The sequence below is a fragment of the Ursus arctos genome, unplaced genomic scaffold (genome assembly GCF_023065955.2).
Source record: "Ursus arctos isolate Adak ecotype North America unplaced genomic scaffold, UrsArc2.0 scaffold_4, whole genome shotgun sequence".
In the NCBI taxonomy this organism is placed as follows: Eukaryota; Metazoa; Chordata; class Mammalia; order Carnivora; family Ursidae; genus Ursus; species Ursus arctos.
The window spans coordinates 41,777,844-41,783,677 of NW_026623056.1; the positions used below are offsets into that span (position 1 = coordinate 41,777,844).

A 5,834-nucleotide genomic window follows, 5' to 3' on the forward strand; every position below is an offset into this window, starting at 1 on the left:
GAGAGCACAAGCAGAGGAGAGAGGCAGAGGGAGAGGGAGAAGCAGACCCTCTGCTAAGCAGGGAGCCTGATGTGGGGCTCGATCCCAGGACCCTGAGATCATGACCTGAGCTGAAAGCAAATGCTTAACTGACTGAGCCACCCCGGCACCCCTAAGCAACTGACCCTTGACTTCGGCTCAGGTCATGATCTCAGGGTTGTGAGATCAAGTCCCACACAGGGCTCTGCCCTCAGCATAGAGTCTGCTTAAGATACTCTCTCTCCCTGTCTCTATCTCTCTAAAATAAATTTAAAAATTTTAAGAATATTTTTAAAAATCCAATATCTGAGTAAAGCCTCAATGCAAAATATAATAACTTGGGGGAAACAAAGACTTACACTAGTTCAGGAAGTTTAGTACGTGAATAATAGAAATCACAGAAAAAACAACATAGAAAATGAAGAGAGAAAATCATTAAGAGATTTTTCAAGACAATGTTCCCAGAACTGAAGGACACGGCTCTTTCAGATTGAAAAAACTCAGAACAGGGGGGCCTGGATGGCTCAATTGGTTAAGCGTCCAACTCTTGGTTTTGGCTCACATCATGATCTCAGGGTCATGAGATCGAGCCCCACACTGGGTTCTGCACTCAGAGTGGAGTGTGCTTGAGATTCTTTCCCTCTGCCTCTGCCCCTCCCCCTGCTCTCCCGCTCTCTCTCTCGAATACAATAAATAAATAAAATCTTTAAGAAAAAACTCAGAACAATGGATTAAAATATACTACAATAAAACATATTATGAAATTTCAGGAACCTGGTGACCAAGAGAATAGTAAGAAGCAGGTCATATTCAAACAATACCAGCATAAGGAACCTTAAAGATACATAGCAATAACTTTAAAGTACTGAACGACGGAGGTATATTTACGGTCCCTGACTGAATGATTCTTCAACTTCAAGGTAGTATGAAAGCACTACACATCAAGTAGAAACTGTACTTGAGTTTTGAGTTTTGATCTTTTCCCAGGCTAGCAATAAGTGATACGATGCTCTCTCATGATGCTGGGCAACAGGGGGGAGCCAAAGTTCCCAGGCAGCCACACCATCAGAAAGCTGAGCAACCATATGCTTACAACCATTCTGTCCCCATACAACCACTCTGCTTTTCACTTCCAGTATACTCAATAAATAAATTACAAGAGATATTCAACACTTATCATTTAACACTTTGTGTTAGGTGATTTTGTACAACTGTGGGCAACATGTTATGAGCATGTTCAAGGCAGGCTAGGGGAAGCTACGATGTTCCATAGGTTAGGTGTATGAAATGCTTTGTCTATTTTTCTTAGATTATTTATTTATTTATTTATTTATTTATTTATTTATTTATTTGAAAGAGAGCGAGTGAGAGAGAGAGAGTGCAAGAGGGAAGAGCAGAGGGGGAGGGAGAAGCAGACTCGCCGCTGAGTAGGGAGCCGGACCTGGGGCTCGATCCCAGGATCCTGAGATCATGACCTGAACCAAAGGCAGATGCTTAACTGACTGAGCCACCCAGACGCCCCTTTTCCAATTTACAATATTTTCAACTTTCAATGGACTTATCAAGTCATAACCATCATTATGTTGAGGAAGATCTATACAGTATATCCAGCCAGACTCAAAAATAAATGTGAAGGTAAAGAACATTCTGGACATGCAGGATGTTTGAAGTTTACCTCCCCCTCCTCCTCTTTCTCAGGAGTCTACAGGAGGATGAACTTCGCTAAAATGAAGATGGAAGCCAAGAAAGAGGATGACATATTAAGGAAAAATTGCATCCCCATTAGAGAGACCAAAAGAATTCCCAAGTGATAGTGAAGGAAGTTTCTATAATAACAGCTGTTCCTCAGCAAAGAAGGAAAACAATCCAGATTGCAGTAGGGTAGAAAGCTTTCAGGAAGACATTTCTTCACACGATAAAACTGACAGAACACCTGATGTATTTCAACATCCTGAGAGGATAATTGTATGACCTCTGGGGAAAATATAACATTATGCAAGGAAAGAAAAATCATCAAGGTTTGCTACATGACTCACTATCAATTGTTTTGAGCTCTATCAAGAGAATGTGGGCTGGGAAGTGGCACTTGTGCAGTGGAGAGTGGGAGTGATGAAATTCCATGAGCTCTGAAAATTCCACTAAATCTGAAAGTCAATAGGTCATGCCTAAAACCAACAAACCAAGAAGTGGCAATAAAGCACGTTACTTAGAGACACAGAAATACATCCCAAAATAACCCTCCAAAAGTTGAGAGTATGGGAAAGGAGATGGATGGTTTTTACAACAAATTTTGTAAGAACTATTTGTCTCTTGGAAATCAGTGTATGTATGACTTTGTTAAAAATGTTTTGAGGAGCGTGGCGCTCCCCTCTCCCCTCGATGGCGTGTGCTAGCCCACCGGTATCTGTGTATTCCAAAAAGGGGGAATCATCTGGAAAAAGTGTTACTTAGCCTGCTGTGTTCAAGGCTCCCATCTGACCTGATACCGTGAACTTTGTTCACACCAACTTGCACAAAACCAACAGACAGCCATAGGCTGCCAGCGAATTAGCAGGTCATCAAACCAGTGCTGAGTCTTGGAGCACTGGCAGATCCGTGGCTCGAATTCCTGGAGTTCGAGGCAGTGGGACTCACCATTCTAGCAAGGGTGCTTTTGGAAATGTGTGTTGTGGGGGCCGCATGTTTGCACCAAACAAAACCTGGCGTTCAAAGAGTGAACACAACACAGAAGCAATATGCCATCTGCTCTGCCCTGGCTGCCTCAGCCTTACCAGCACTGGTGCTGTCTAAAGGTCATCATACTGAGGAAGTTCCTGAACTTCCTTTGGTGGCTGAAGATAAAGTTGAAGGCTACAAGAAAACCAAGGAGGCTGTTTTGCTTCTTAAGGAACTTAAAGCCTGGAATAGTATCAAAAAGGTCTACGCCTCTCAGCGAATGAGAACTGGCAGGGGCAAAATGAGAAACCATTGATGTATCCATCGAAGGGGACCCTGCATCATCTACAATGAAGACAAGGGTATCATCGAGGCCTTCAGAACATCCCTGGAATTACTTTACTTAATGTAAGCAAACTGAACATTTTGAAACTTGCTCCTGGTGCGCGTGTGGGACGTTTCTGCATCTGGACTGAAAGTGTTTTCCGCAAGTTAGATGATCCGTATGGCACTTGGCGTGAGGCTGCCTTGCTCAAAAGTAACTACAACCTTCCCATGCACAGAAGGTTTAATACAGACCTTAGGAGAATCTTGAAAAGTCCAGAGATCGAAAGATCCCTCCAAGCACCACGCAAGAAGATTCATCGCAGGGTCCTGAAGAAGAATCCACTGAAGAACCCGAGAACCAAGTTGAAGCTAAGCTCATACGTATGCAAAGACCATGTGCCGGAACTCGGTTCTTCACCAGGCCGAGAATCACAAACGCCAGATGGATAAGGCGGCAGCAGCAGTCTTAGAAGCCAAATCAGATGAGACAGGGGTTTCAGGCAAGAAGCCTATGGTAGCGAAGGAAGGAAAAGAAGGCTGTTGGTGGGAAGAAGCAGAAGAAATCTTTGGTGGGAACAAAGCTGCAGCTACCAAGAACCCTGCAGCAGATAGGAAGCCTGCAGAAAGGGAGCCCATCACGGAAGACAGGGAGTCTGCTGCCTAAAAACTTACATTTGTTTATTCTGTAAAAGTCAAATCATTTTGGACAGCTAATTTTCAATAAAGACCTGATCAAAGACAGTGAAAAAAAAATGTTTTAAAAGAGCAGTATAGCAAGTGGTTACTTGTGGAGATTATAAATATACAGCAACAGGACATAAAAGAGCACCAACTTCCTTAGTGATGTGACTCCTGGTAGCATAAGAGGAATTTTTCAATAACATCATACATGGAATTAGTCAGTACATATCTCAAAAACTTTAGATAGAAGTGAAGATGACATTGTCAAATCTCCAGCAGCCTAAGACCATCACACTCCACTGCTTTGACATAATAACATGGAAACTAATGAGAGGTGGCTTTTTCCAAGTTACTTACATTTATTATAGAATTACATAACAAAAGAAAAAAGATTCAATTTAAAATTACCCAATCCATCTAAACTAAACTTTCCTATCAATATACTCACCACAGGACACCTGGGTGGCTCAGTCAGTTAAGCGTCCAACTCTTGGTTTCAGCTCAGGTCATGATCTCAGGGTCCTAAGGTCAAGCCCCACATCGGGCCCCGTGCTCAGCGCCAAATCTGCTTGTCCCTCTCCCTCTGCTCCTCCCCCTTTTCCCTCTCTCTCTCAATAAAAAATTAAATATTTTTTTAAAAAATATACTCAACACACCCACACATATTTCTTGGAGTAGTAGTATAAGGACTCACAGATGGTGCCTGCAATTATCCATTTTTCACTTGTGGGAATAGGTGATTTTGCTTTTCCAAGTAGTTGCTAGACTGACTGTGGATTGGATCTGGTACAAGTGTTTTCCAAAGAGTATTCCATAGCCTGTAACCTTCAAGCATTAGGGAAGTGGAGGGACAGCATATACACCTGCCATGAGGGCAATGAATGACAGTGAGCTACGTAAGTTCAGGGTGCCATACTCAGAGAACTTTCATATGCTGATCTTACATATAATTCCTCCATATTTCATCTCTGCTACCCCCACCAATCTGTCCATGGGTTTCAAGTGTATAAAAATTAATGTTATGTTGATCTTGAGAAGATGTGGCATCCTTCACCGAATCCTGACAGATCTGTGGACTGAGAAAGATTTGGTGCTGTGGTAAGAACTAGATTTAGAGTCATAATTCATATTCACACTCCAGACTTTTTTGGAAAACTGCCTGTTGATCATAAAGATACTGATGGCAAAGATGCATGTGAGTAATTTGAACTAATCTTCTTCTTAAAACATGAGTCAAATAAATCAGTATTTCTAAATTTAACTATATATTACTTTAAATATGTATAAACAAACAAATAAATGACATATTAAGTTTAAGAGAAGAAAATGCTTGGGAAAAGAAAGGAATAAGAATAAAGGCTAGGGACCCCAAAGTGCAATCCATGAGATCTTTCCAGATCACTTGATGGTCCTCCTCAAGGAGACATTATGGGATACTGAGAATGACTGTATCATAGGACACTCCTACAACAAATACAACAGTGAGTTCCAATGAGTTGTTGACGTAGTTTGAAGGCAAATACCAATACTGAGATGAGGCAGTCACTGGAGGACCTTGAGGGTTGGAAGAACATTGATCTATTACTTTGCTGGGGCTGCCATAACAAAAGAGAACCCACTGGGTCTCTTGAACAACAGAAATTTATTTTCTCACAGCTCTGGAAGCTGGAAGTCTAAAATCAAGGTGCCAACCAGATTGGTTTCCTTTGAGGCCTCTCTTCTGGGCTTGCAGATGGTCACCTTTTGCTGCCTCTTCACACGGTTGTCCTCCTGTGTACACAAGCCTGTGGTGTTTCTTCTCATGTGTCCAAATTTTCTCTTCTTATATGAACACCAGTTAAATTCTATCAAGGCCCACTCTAATGGCCACACTTTAACTTAATCCCCTCTTAAAAGGTCCTATCTCTAAATATAGTCACATTTTGAGGTACTGAGAGGACTTCAACATATGAATTTGAGGGGCACACAATTCAGTCTGTAAAAACTGGAAAGAAGACAAACCAGGGAATGTAGAAATGCAAGGAATGAGAGATGAGAAGACACCAAAGCCAGGTTTGGTGTCCTTCCCAACCCAGCTTTAAGTTGGCTTGATTCCCTCCTCTCAGCTGTCTTCCTAAGAGCTCAGAGAGAGCCTGAAAGTGAAAAAAAACCTT

General features: G+C 42.0%; 1 pseudogene; it reads left to right on the top strand.

Annotated features, from left to right (window-relative positions):
• The first annotated feature begins 2,379 nt into the window (after window positions 1-2,379).
• On the top strand, window positions 2,380-3,664 carry LOC113256412 (60S ribosomal protein L4-like; annotated as a pseudogene).
• The last annotated feature ends 2,170 nt before the right edge of the window (window positions 3,665-5,834 follow it).